The sequence below is a fragment of the Lagopus leucura genome, unplaced genomic scaffold, assembly GCF_019238085.1.
Source record: "Lagopus leucura isolate 7727_CA_CO unplaced genomic scaffold, USGS_WTPT01 Super-Scaffold_100001, whole genome shotgun sequence".
Lineage (NCBI taxonomy): Eukaryota > Metazoa > Chordata > Aves > Galliformes > Phasianidae > Lagopus > Lagopus leucura.
Window position 1 is genome coordinate 94,374,018 of NW_024962262.1, and position 13,725 is coordinate 94,387,742.

The 13,725-nt window shown below is 39.3% G+C and overlaps 1 long non-coding RNA gene across 2 annotated transcripts in view; it reads right to left on the minus strand.

Moving 5' to 3' along the window:
* Positions 1–3,523: 3,523 nt before the first annotated feature.
* Positions 3,524–13,725, minus strand: part of LOC122177789 — a 149,029-nt gene continuing 138,827 nt past the window's right edge. For both annotated transcript variants that reach the window (XR_006178148.1, XR_006178149.1), the window contains exon 3: positions 3,524–3,865. This is a non-coding gene — a long non-coding RNA (uncharacterized LOC122177789). The remainder of the gene's footprint in view (positions 3,866–13,725) is intronic.

Consider the following 13,725-nt stretch of genomic DNA (forward strand, 5'->3'; position numbering starts at 1 on the left):
TGATCAGAGACAGTTTCTAGCCGAGCAAATGTTCAAGAAGATTAATGATGAACACATGTTCTATTTTATTATCTAAAACAACACCCAAATTCTTGACTGAAATCTAGGTTATGTGATGACATAGAGAGTTGGTTAGGGGTATTTCCTGTTTTCAGAGTGTTAACTCACTGTGTCCGCTTTTGTTGCTCTTCAGAGAATGCAGATAGTTACATTTTTGTAGAAGGATTTCACTTCATTACTAGGGAAATAGTGATTTTTTGTTTCTGTTGTTGAGCTGAAAAATGTAAGGCTGAGAGGTAGCCAAAAAGTGTATGCAGAGAACAACCACCAGAAGGAGAACAACCAGATTACTAGGAAAGGTGGTTCCTCTCTCATTTCAAGATTTTCTGCAGTCGTTAGGATGCCATTGAAATGTATGGCACAGCACGGTTCATGGTTTGGCATGATCCAGGTTCACCAGAGAACAAGTAACTTGTTTCTGCTTCTCTTTGCTCATGGTAGTTACACACGATCCAGTCTGCTAACTCGGTGAACAGCTTGGAGGCCTATTAGGTCTTTAGTGTTTGTAGATAGTTAAATAGCATTGATTTTAACAGTTCATGCAATTCAACAGACCTGAGCATGTTAACCTATGTATTATAGAGAAATTGAAGCAATTAAATCTAGAAAGCCGAAGAGAACTGCAGCTAGAAATGGTCATTACTGTGAAACTAGACATCAGATACTAATCTGGGTGTCCTGGTGGGCAACAAGTTGAAAATAAGCCAACAACGTGTTTTTGCTGCAAATGCAGACAACTGTTTCTGTGGATGAGTAAGGAAGAGTGTGGCCTGCCAGACAAGAGAGGTGATTCTTCTTCTCAGCCCTGGAGAAGCCATGTCTCAAGTGCTACATCCAGTGCTGGCCTTCCCAGTCAAAGAAAGATACGAACACTTGGGAGCCAGTCCTGTGAAACGCCACAATGCAGCATATGACAGGAGGAGAGGCTAAGAGCTGGGACTCTCTACCCTTGGGAACAGAAGCATCAGAGAGAAACTTATCAACAAATATGAATACCTGATTTGGTGGATATAAGGAAAATAAAGCTGAGCTTTTCTCAATTGTATCCAGTGGAAGAATAAGAGGCAAGGGGCACAAATATGAAATAGAAGAATTTCAATTTAAACATCTGAAAAAAATTGTAAGGGTGATTCATAACTGAAGCAGGTTGCCCAGAGAGGCTGTGTGCCTTCATCCTTGAAGATATTCAAAACCTAGCTGGGTATGGCTCTGAGTAATCTGTTCTTCTTGGACCTGCTTTGAGTAGAGGGGCTGGAACAAATGATCTCCAAATATCCCTTCTGACCTTAATTATTCTGTGACTCTGTGATTGCAGCCTTATTTATGTAATTCAGTCTGATACTTCAGGGACTCGCTATTTATATCACCTCTGCACTGAATACAGAGTCTAGTTCAAAAAAGCACATCCCAGCTGAACATTCAAAATCCCACGCAAAAAATGGTTCTTAGTGCCCAGACAGTGACACTTCAGTATTGCCTTTGACATCTACTTTATGCTTCACAACTCTTGTTCTGTTATGTCAATAGGGGAATGTAGTAAACTCTCCTGCCCTGCATAAGGATGAACAAACACCTCACTGTTGCTGGATCTACAGTCCAAAGCCATTTAGCACTCCAAAACCTTCATCTCACAAGGTAGAACAGCCATACTAAGTTGTATGCAAGTTTCCTTCCCTTATAAAGCTGTCAAGCTATTTCTCTTAGAGACAAGGAGACTTTTCCTTTTGTTTGTGACTTTTCAGAGGCTGCTTGAAGCCTATGGCAAATACAAAATGGAATAACTGGCCTCCAAGCATTTAGCAGGACCTACCTTCTTCTTTTGCCACATGTTGCAGTTTTTCTGTCCAGGACTGCATTACATATTTCATGTTATAGGGCTGTGGAAATCAGTACTGCTTTTCCATTTCATTTTGTTTCTCTTCAGCAATGGCAATGGTGTAACTGTCAGCAAAGACTGAAGTACCACCAACCCTTGGCTCACATCATCCTCAGACAAGCCTGCCATGAATAAGTTCATGACCATCTCCACAGAGAAAAAAGACAGGGTAAAGCATAAACCTACAGGTTGCAACTTATAATTGCAAGTGTTTCTAGCAGTAACAGTCAAAAAAGACACTTAGCCTCGCATCTGTGAAGAAGTACAGAATGTGACCTGCTTAAGCCATTGCAGTTAGGTATAAGTGTGTCACAGCAGCATGGCACACATGTGGTTCAGTGGAAGGAGAACCCAGGACTTACAGTTGTTGGATCTGATCTCCGCTTGATGTTTTCTCCAACAATACATCCAGTCCTTGCCAGCTAATTCTGAATGATTCATTTTGTTACTGGATAGTCATATTTTGTGGGTAGCCACTAGTCAGTTTGAGTTATTCACTTCTACAAAATACTTCCTCTAGAAAGTACTGTAAACAGAATTAATTTTTAAATAGTTTGGGTTGTTTGAAAGCCATGAGCAATGGTTATTAATATTGGCACAGCATAGGTCACATGCTAATGATTCAAAGGATGGAAACTGGAACATTTTGGACAGAACTGATGTTTTTACATTCACTTATATCCAGACACTCTGGTGGAAGAAGTGTTAATTATACCCAGGACAGCAGACTGGGGAAGTTACAGGTACTAAATACATGTAGACGTGGTAAAATAAATCTTTGAAGATGACGAAAATCATGTATATTCAAGTAATTTATTTTCCATTTGTTGGCTACAACATGCAACTCTATCATGCATCTGTTCTGAAAGATGAGGGGAAACAAGTTTGTCATGCTGAAGGCAATGGAAAGTATGCTTGATATAGCATGCACAAATATGGACATGAAACTGGAAGGCTGCACTGCTAACAACTCTTACAGATGCAAAGAAGCATGCACCCAAATTCCCAAACAGCATACTGTGATGTTTTGACTTGAAATCTCTTGCACTGAAACTAATTCTTGTGATAAAAAAAATGGCTGGTCCCCAACCAGCAGGCTCAATAAGCCAAGAAAGCTTTACACTTGGTGACAGCAGCCTAGTTACCATTAGCAGAACTCAACACTGTTCTGCTTCTCTAAAAAAATAAAAATCTCCCAGGCTTGCCACTGTTTGGAAAGAACCTGTAGTTTTGGTTGTTGGTTTTTTTTTTTTTTTTTTTTTTTGCACATGTCTAGACTGGCTTACTGCTTTTCAGTGCAACTTCTTGTCATGGTATCACAGCCAGTATGAGCTTTTTGACTGCTGCCGACCAAGGCAGAGTCTAAGTAGTCTTCAAAAGCAAAAGAATCTGCCAGCAACTGAGTCAGATTTAGCTGCCTGCCAGGAATTTGCTGCATGCCATACAATACAGTCTTGAGTCACCTTCTAAAAACAGACTTGATTAATATGTCCTTAACAAGAGAAAAAAGACTGAAATTCCCATTTGGTCTTATGCCAAGACTCTACCATGCTCCTTTTTCTTCCAAAGTCAAAGCACTTAGTTGATTTCAGTATAAATGGCCATTCAAAATGTCATGTTCAGTGAGGAACATGGCTGGGGACTGACTGCATGCTGGGCCTTATTGAACATGGCCTTCTGTGGAGAGGAGCAGGAGTCACATGCAACAAAACACGGGCGTTGCATTGGACTGTAAAAGAAGAGTGGCTGCCTGGATGTTCAGATTCATGAGGGTAATGCCCACATCTCTCCTACTGCAATATGAATGAGAACAACATGATGATGGAAAACAGCAGCGAGTTCTTTAGGAAACTCAAGTTCTTCTTGCTTAATTCACCACTAGGTGTCATGACGTCTTCATTTTTAAGCAAACAACTGAGTTTTCCATGCCTAGGGGGGAAAAAAACAACTCTGGATGACGGCAGGAAGCCAGCATATTAGCAAAATATTCAAGCTGGCTCCAAACGAAATTCTTTTCAGTAAAGTGAGGTTGGTAGACAGCACATTCAGAGAAAAATGAGAAGTCATTTACATGAATTTTGCAGATCGCTGCCATGACTGACCATATTGAAACACTGAAAATGTCATGACTGCAGGTAGCTGTAGAGCTCAGCATTCGCAGCGCATCACAGGGCTTCTCTTATATTTGTCTGCTTCACTCTGTCAAAAATCAGCCCCACACTCAGTAGACTTACAGGTACACAAAGGTGAAAATAACTTTCCTCACATCTGTGAAATTACTCTTTGGATGTGTCTCAGAACAGCTGACTTCGTGAAGTCAGTCACTACTAACAAACACTGCAATTTTGATAGGTTTGGAGATTGATAAATACAGAGAAACAGATTTAAGTGTACATTTTTGATATGCATTGACAGGAAAAGTGCATGGCAGGAAAAACGTCAGTACAACTTCCTACTACCCCTCTCTATGCCATGTACTTCCATGCTGCTATGCTCTCCAGGGAAGTTTCACCACCTCCTGCTTTTCTGGCTTTTCCATTGGGACTGAATTCAGTGGAAGTGTGCTGGGTTGGCACCCTCCACAGAACTGTGAATCCTATCTCCTTTCTTGCAAACAAATAATTGTCATCACAAAGAGCTGGAGCACACCTGATTTTTGACACCATGGGTTAGATGCTAACCAGCAAAGGAGTGAGGAGCTCTCTCGCCTTCTCAAGGCTGCCACAGTGGGATTAAAAATGTGAGACTTGTCAGAACAAAGCCAATCAGCTTCAGCAGAGCGCTCTTCCCTTGTGTTTCTGCATTTTCTGTCACATTTAATGCTGAAGGCTCTCTGGAGAACATGAATCCACCAGCCCACGATGAGGCAGAGACCTGCTACATCAGACTATGGTACATCAGACTACGTACTTCTGGGCGCTTCTTAGGAACTTGGCAGCACGTTCTAAACAACTCATTGTTTATTTAATTAATTAAAGCTAAGTCTGAAGTAGCTGCCCTGTATGGGCAGATGGTTTCTTGTCTGACCCCCATGTAGAGAGCACATTTGCTGGATGATTTACAGCTAGCTCTGGGAGCCAAAGGAAAAATCCAAACATTGCTGGCTGCAGTTTGATTTTGTTTGATCTCTTAAGTAGTTTAACATGGTACTGGCCTTCTTTCTCCATTTTAGGTTTATCCCTTCCAGAACAACAGAATGAATTCAGTGATGCAACTTCTAAACCACCTACGTGATGTCCTGATCTGGAAAAAGTATTATAATTGCCTTTAAGATAAGAGGTCTTCTGTTTCTGTCTGGGGACATCCCACAGAAGCACAGGGAAATCCAGAAGGGAACCTCATGAGTGATTTCTTCTCTTTTCAGGTGCAATGTTTTTACTGTAATGTACTACGACTTTCCATCTTCCCATTTTAATAGTTAGGAATTTGAGAATCAGCACTTGCACGAGAATTTAAAGCTACACAGTTTCCTCCATCCTTCAAAGTAAAGCCATGTCACTGGGTGGTCTTGGCACTGAGCATTCATATGGGGCTAATAAAGGTGATTTTTCTCAGTACAGAACCTGAGATATCTGATTCATGTTGCAAATGTGTAATTAATCTACTGCATAAATCAAGACTGATTCACACTCTATATTCTATGTTGAAGCAACACAAAAAGATTCCACTCATTGGGATGCAGTGGACATTTTGGACATTTGTTTCCCAAGGGACTCCGTTCTGCCTTCTTTACTTTTTTTGTAGAATGCCTTCAGTGTTTACCATTGTTTATTTAATATTCCCTTTGCTCTTACAGAAAATTATACATCTTTCTCACTTTTTTTTTCCCAGTTTATTTACCTTAGACATTTGACAATATTTTGTGTCCAATCTCCTTCACTTCTATTAAAATTGGAAAACATAATGGAAAAACCATTGAAAAGCAGGGGAATTCAACAGTAGGTGCTAAGTATAAATTATTTCCACTCATTCTTTAAATAAATTGAATGATTTTCAAATTTTCAGTCTTTAATTTATAGCTGTAGCTAATTGCTAAGCATACTTAAGAAATATAGGATAACCTGAACACTGGATATTATTTATTTACTGCCTGTTATAGGGAACTAGAGTATAATGCTTGCATTTCTTTTCTAACCCCTAATTCCCAACTCCAAAGAACTGACACAATCCATCGTGCTTCCCAGATCTTTCCGTATCTCTACAACTGTATTCTCAGTGTCTTCAAAGTGTATTCCATCCATACCTTCTCTGGTACAGATGGTCTGGTTTCTAGCTCCCAGTAAACTCTTGCCTTGTATAAGAACAGATAAATCAGTAGGATCATTACCCTGTGGAAAGTAATATCTGGTGGGAAGCTAATTAGATATATCGTCAGAGACCCAGATATTTTGCTTTAGCCAAAAATGATGTGTGGGCACCAACTGTGAGTAGGAGAGAGACATGTTTTTTTCAAGAATTCCAGATAAACTATACAAACTGCTGACAAATAAACTCTGGAGATCTGTTAAGGCTCCTGCAGTGCTGTTATCAACACTACGAACTGACCTGATGTGAAATATATACATTTTACTAAAACCAGCTCATGGATGATACCTGAATTGCGTAGTAGCAGAAAGCTGCGGTAGGACATACTGGAGACATCTGATTAAACTCTTACTCAGCAGATTTAGGGGTAAATGAGCCTTGTTGGAACAGAAATTGTCCTGAGCATATGCAGAAACATAGCTCTTGGGAGGCTCCTTCTAGGCAAAGCTGAAGGATGTGAGTGCTTCACAAAGTAGGATTCCACACATGGACTTAACATGTAAGCTACATTTAAGTCTCACTGTAGGGCTGAAAAAAGAGCACTGTGCATTTGATCTGTACACAATTTCTTCTCAAAAACAGGGAGATGGATATGAAACAGTTTGGGTATTTTTTTTTAAGTGTTCCTCTAGAACTACTACTGAAAAGCACCTCATGGGAGATAGAGATTGTTATTACCTGTAAAAGGGGTACCAGATCTTCCCTGTTTCACAGCAGTGAAGTAAAGATTAGGACGTTACATTATTCTTATTATATCCAGAGGGATAAAAAGCACTAGACCACACAGTAGAGCAGGAAACATAAAAATATTGCCCTGATAAACTATGAGTTGAACACCAACTCTGAAAGACTTGAAGCAAGGAACTCAGCTGCTCTTCTCATGTAAGTTTACTTAGGTGCTGACTGGAGATGTTCATCTCTTGATGAGAGATGGCTGCAAACTAGGAGATCTCTCTGGCTTGTAAAAATTTGGCTAATGATGTTCACTTGTTGCTGTGTTTTGGTTTTTGGCAGGCAGATCAATGTGTAACCATGCATATGATTAATTATAATGCCTCTGAAAATAAAAGAAATCCAGTCAGGGCCACACTGTTAGAAAACTATTCTCTGCCTGTATGGAAAAGTCTCTTCTGAAGCAAAAGAATGTGACTGGAGGCTGTAACTATCATAAGGGGTCTCACTCAGGGAGCTAAAATGAAACTACTGAAGTAATTTCAGTGACATATGCAACAGGCAGTCGTAGCTATGTCTTGGAGGCACAACTTAACCATGGAATAAGTCACAGGGATCTGTTTCAAAAACGCATGTCATCAAAGAGGCTGCTGAGATGAAATCGCAACAAATAGCCAAACACGTGCTTCATAAAAAATGCATTCAAAGAACAAAATCCACACCAAAAAAAGCAGTTTTCACTGTTGTTCCATAGTGTTCCTTAAACAGCAGATGGCAAAGATAGTTGCATGAACTTCTTAATAAATGAAATCCAAACAGCTATCTCCAAGCTATTTAAAAGAGTGCCATTCACCAGTAGGTCATTCACCAGTGATACTCTTTAATTTACTGGTCTTTTTTTTTTTTTTTCCCAGACATGTGTGCCTAAAGCACTCATTTATGACAATGGCCTGATTTTCATGGCAACTGTTCCCATATGTTCCCACAGGAATTGTAGTTTCCAGAGTCTCTAAAATAAGTCTGCTCTTCTGAGTGGTTAAAGATGGCTTTTAGTTGTGTAACTTTTGGGCATCCTGTATCATAGAGTTTAGGCCAAATGGAGAAAGTTAAAGCAGATCTCAGGCAGCTAGTAAGTCCTGCCAAACCCCAGGGGACGGTTTATTCATCAGAATTTATAAACTGAAAATGGTGCCTTTGCTATCTGGGAGCTGCACAGTCAGTCAGTCAGTCAGGAAGCCAGTCAGGTGTGAACGCTGCAAGCAGTGCTGAAAATAGTTTTGTAAAATGGCATATTCCCAGCCAGCTGCACCAAACATGCTGAGCAGCCCTCATGTAGACTAGTCCAGCTCGCCTGATGACCACAGAAGCTGCTGATACCGAAGTAAAACATGATTTCGGCGTCACAAAAAAATGACCTTCTGAATAGCACCCTGCTGACCACTGCAAGCACTAAGCAACTTGGTCTTGACTGATGTTTTGCCAGTTTAGTGTTAACTGGTCAAATTCGAGTTCTGGTTCATTTGGGGCAAGCTTTTCTTGCTTTCTTGGCTTTGCAGAGGTGTCTTGGAACACCAGTGGGGAATTCAGGTGTATTCACATTACTATATGGAAAAGAGACGTAAATTCCAACCTGCTTGTCTTGTTCCTTTCCAAGGTTGAGGAATTTCTCTCTGAACTTTACTTCTCCTTCTTTTGCCAAAGAGGTCAAGAGAGATGTGCGGATATCTGCATCTGATTGCCAACTGCAATCTGATTGGTCTTAATGGGATCAAGCTGTCAAGGTAATTGAGTGCATTATCTTGATCCATTCAGGAGTAAGAAATGAAGATGGGGCTTAGTTTACTGTCAAATTTTTTTTTATTATTTTTTTTTATTTTTTTTTGTGGAGTATGTGGTTGCCAACATGTGATGATTCACGAACACGACTGTAAAAGGAATAGCTTCTGTGTAGTTTATGGGAAATAATATCTTTTAAGTACCTTTTTTAACTTATTAGGCCATCTAAGGCATACTCTCAAAGACATCACTTCGCTGCTGGTGTCAAAGTTTGGTGATACAAGTTCCTGTTACTGCCACTTAGCCACTAAAGAGATAATCTTGCTGCTGTAATCTTTCTGCTATATAATCTTTCTGCTATAATGCTGTTCTATCACTGTCAGTAGAGGTGAGGGTCTATTAAAGTTATTTTTTTCTGGACTGAGCCATAATAGTTTCAGTGAGCCACCAAAATCTAGCACACAATTGCCCTACTTTCTGGAATAAGATCCAAAATGTTGCTAGTTCTGCTTCATATATTTGACAGAAAACATGTGTTCTGACCCTTCAAACAACACTGAACAATTCACTATACGTTTTTGATTGCTTAGCCTCAACTTCAGAGTCGCCCCTAAATAGGGGCAATGGAGGAAGTTGCCTGGGTCAATGAAGTGTTGGGATATAACGAGGCAGCCATGGATCTCTTTCTTTGTGTGCCTATGTTGGTTGATGAAACATACACAGTTGCAGTTTATTTTGTACTTTGAGTGTTCTGCATATCTAAACTGCCATCTCTATCCATTGCTCTTCCATGACTCTTCTATGATAGAGCAGTAAACTGTATTCTAGCTCCCTTTTCTCACCATGTTCCCTGTGGCCAGAAAAGCCATTGTCAGGCAATATGGAATATTCAGCACTGCCTCTGGATCAAGAGGACACAATTACCAGGCCATGACAGAGAGGCTACACCATCTTTGCAAACATCCATTAAAACACATCAGTGGCACTCATCCATTAGCTAGCTATCACAAGAATGATCAGCCTTATCTCTGCTGTCAAATGGTGAGCAAATATCCTTCCCTGGCCTTCTCTCTCAGAGAAATAATGCTACACAAACTAGACTAGATCTGCAAACTAAATTGCTTTCTTGCACAGGTATTTGTGGCTTTGGGGAAATAAAGCTTTTCCAAAGAGTTTGTGGAATTTCAGAAGATGACAAACAACAAAAGAAGTGTCTTGTTTGGATAATGGGGACACCAAAGGGAAAGATCACTTTTTTCACAGAAATGCAAGGACTTCACAATTTCCCTCCCTTATTAAAATGAAGTCAAAGAGATACAGTGTCAGTGAAGAAGAGCAGAAGCTCTCTTGAATCCACTGGGCTAGCATCTGCTGCCAGCAATGATTCAAATCCCAAACATTTCATTATTTTTAGAAGACTGAGGTTCCTACAACAGCTGACAGTACTTTTTATGAATAAAAACCTAGAGTTAAAATACAAACACCTAGCATTAAAATACAGGGAGTGATAGTATTCAAGAAAGAGGATGTATAGGAAGTACCACATCCTTTCCTTATAATTTACCTGCACTACATTCTGATGATTAAACATCTCTGCTCCGAGTGCCAACTGGGTCATATGAGGCAAAGCATCTATTGAGCAGATTTTTCTTGCCAGACATTGGCAGGAAGAATTGCATTTGACATCTCTGACTAGACATCAGTTTCTGGTTCTTTGGCTCTGGCTTACAAATGTCATTGCCAAGATGCTTTGGCACTCTCTTATAACCAGTATTATTCAGAGTTTTAATTTATTTGAGCTCCTGTACTCTTTTTGCCTTGACTGGAATAAAATAAAATCCAAAGATGCTGCATCTCTGTTGATGACCAAGAAAAAATAGTATCAATGCAAAGAGGCAGAGGGGACAGAAGAATTTAAAATAAGAGGAGAAAGTTACAGGAAATTAAATGGATGAAAATAATCAGGGCGATTACTTCATAGGCTAAGTGAACACAGGATTACTTTTGAAAATGTCACTGTGAAGTAAGGTGACTCATACTCCAGAAAGTATCCTTCCAGAAAGGGAAGGATAAATGCAGTGTTAAAAAAAAAAAAAAACAAAAAAACAAAAAAACCAACAAACATTAATTTATTTATAATCAAACAACTTTGATTTTAAAACCTGTGTTTGAACTTATTTTACAGTCAATGCCATTAAGCACTGTGTGCAAATTGAAAGGTGATGGTTTACTGGAAATGTGTTCCAGCACAAATTAGTTCCATGCTGATAAAAAAAAAACAAAAAACAACTCTCAAGACCCAGTCCTCATTAACTTTGGCCTTCAGTGGATACAGATGTAATATTCTAGAAAATCTGACTTTCAGTGAGTTTGGACATTAGTATATGCTATGCTAACTTTCATTGTGGAGGTGTCATTTAAAAAATCTGACATTAGTTACCTCAGTTTCTCAATATCCCATTGGAAGTATGGTATAGATAAATGACATAAAGAAGTCTATTTGCATTTGTGTCAGGTCTTTTGAAGTACCATCTACTACAGTCACCAAAGACAGTTCTTTGAATCCAAGGTACCCTGCATTTTAGTCAAAACATCTTGAGTACCATAATCTTTTGTTCAGTATGTTAAAAAATATTTTGAGGACACAGTTTGCAAAGGGTGTAGATAGGACATAGTTAGGTCTGTGTCCTGCATAACAGAGTACATTCATCTTGCCCTCAAAAAGGGTTCCTCTCTTTTTTTATGAGAGTAGAATTGCAAAGAACATCTACATATTGTAATTCAATCTTTTGATTTTAGAGCCAGGTTTGAGAATAATATCCTGTACCTCTAAGAAGTAGGGATAATTCAGTTTCCTAGACATCTATATCTATACTTGAGGATTCCTACACTAGATACTAAATGTTCTAAATGATTCTGTTGCCATGGATGAAATAAGACAGACATTGATTGGACAGGTCAGAACATTGTTATTATTCCAACTATTCTGGGTCAGACTGCTGGTGAGTATTCAAAAGCAAGAAATTACCTATGTAACTGTTTAATCTCAGAAGAATTTCATAGACTAACAACATACTCAACGTGCTATTAAAGACCAGTCTTTGATAGGACTAAATCATTGAAAGTTAGAGGGATTCTGGTGAAGTTCACACACCAAAACAAGAATGATGCTTAATAAAAGATGCCAGAGTACAATCTACAGATCTTCATTCTGACATACTTTGTGTTTACACAAGTGAAAATGAACATGCAAAATTCACCAGTGCTACTGACACAACCAATAGCAGGTCCACTGGAAAATATATGGTCTCCTTGTTCTATAGCCTCTGCAGAAGACAGGAACAACTGACTTTATTACTGAATTTTGAATGTGTGTCCTGCCTTCATAGGAATGTAGAGAAACCTCGCTGAAGTTAATTGCGTATGGCAGGATTAAACTTGGTGCAAAATCAAACTTTCACCTAGCGTCTGTATTAAAAATATTGCTGCAGAGGGAAAAATAGGAATGTTTTTAACAACATTTGTAGGACAAGTAGAGGTCTGAAAAGGAATGGAAAATGGCAAACATTTTTCATAAAATAAGAATTGTCCCTCCTTCACAGGCCTGGATTGTTTGCATGTGTGGTACAAAAATGTGTAATGGAAACCTGGGAAACAAAGAAGGCTTTTCAGGCTGAGGATTCCAGCTGTTAGCAGACTGTGGAAGTGAAAACAAACTTTATTCAATGTCTGCAGATGCTTCCAAATTTTCACAGTTCTAAAACTTAAATTCATTCACCTAATCAATATTAAGTACCTAAGGGAAAATGTGTTGCCCATTAGATACAATTTAGGTGGTGAAGAAAATAAAGGACTTAAACATTTTCAAGCACAAGGAGCTAGTGGCTCAGAGGCAGCAGCAGATGAAAACAATGACTGGAGACAGTCCATGCTGTAATGATAAACGAACATTCATTTCTAAGTTGCACTGATGCAACTCCACTGGCTTTACTGGAGTGCAGTGTAGCTCAAATGTAATTTACCTACTATGCCTGATCATCTCTCAATAAGGACAAATTCTTTTTATGGTCACATGCTTCTGAAATAACGCTAAGTCAAAGAAGAAGGGCTTTGGGGGTCTTTTGCCTGACACCTGTGAAGCACACAACAATTTCCACAAAAGGAACTCTAGGAAGAAGTACTTGTAGGGACGACATAAGGCTGCACTGCAGGATAGGCTGAGTAAGGAGCAGTGGGTGCAGAAGCTTATTTGTCTTGTAAAGACTATTTTTGTGCTATTTCAAAACCCCATGTAAGTTGTGATTCATTGGTGCCAAGGCCCTATCTTTAAACAAATGTCCTTTAGACTTTGACTTTAGTGGGGTCAGGATAAAATGATGTTTCTACAGGACTCATAGCTGACAAAACACTATCAAAAGTGTGTATTAAAATTTTTGAAGAAAAAATTGTATATGCAGCCTGAAACTGAAGCATATGGATTTCTGTTGTTCTTTCAGACAGGCATTGACTGTCATTTCACAGGCAATAACTTCACATTATCATACAGAACCAAAAATACCAAGTATTCTTCTGGTGAGGCATCTTTTTGTATGACAAGTAGCCATATTTTGGCTGGGGTGCTCCATACCTGATTTTTGCATTGAATCTGCTGCAATCTCTATGCTGAAGATTACTATCATTGTTCCCAAGCAAGATTTTTATCCTTGACGCGCTCTAGTTCATGGAAACAAACCAGGCAAAATCCCTCACTGAATTACAACCGAGGGCAGATGAAGCTTTAGTGTTAAAAGACGCATAAACAAACTACACCTCAACCCTACCGTGTTAGGTTACATCGTGGAAATGTCCCTTCCTCTCTACACTGTCACAGGGTGACATCAGCCCAGAGTAGCTGATAGAAGTATGGGAGCAGTTGCAGATCCACTCTGAATTTGGTGAAGGTGGAGAGAAACTGTGAGACATTGCAATTTATGAGTTATTTAAGTTGCTCCTATTACAGTGATCGGTGGGAAACTTCATGAAGATTCAAAAGATTC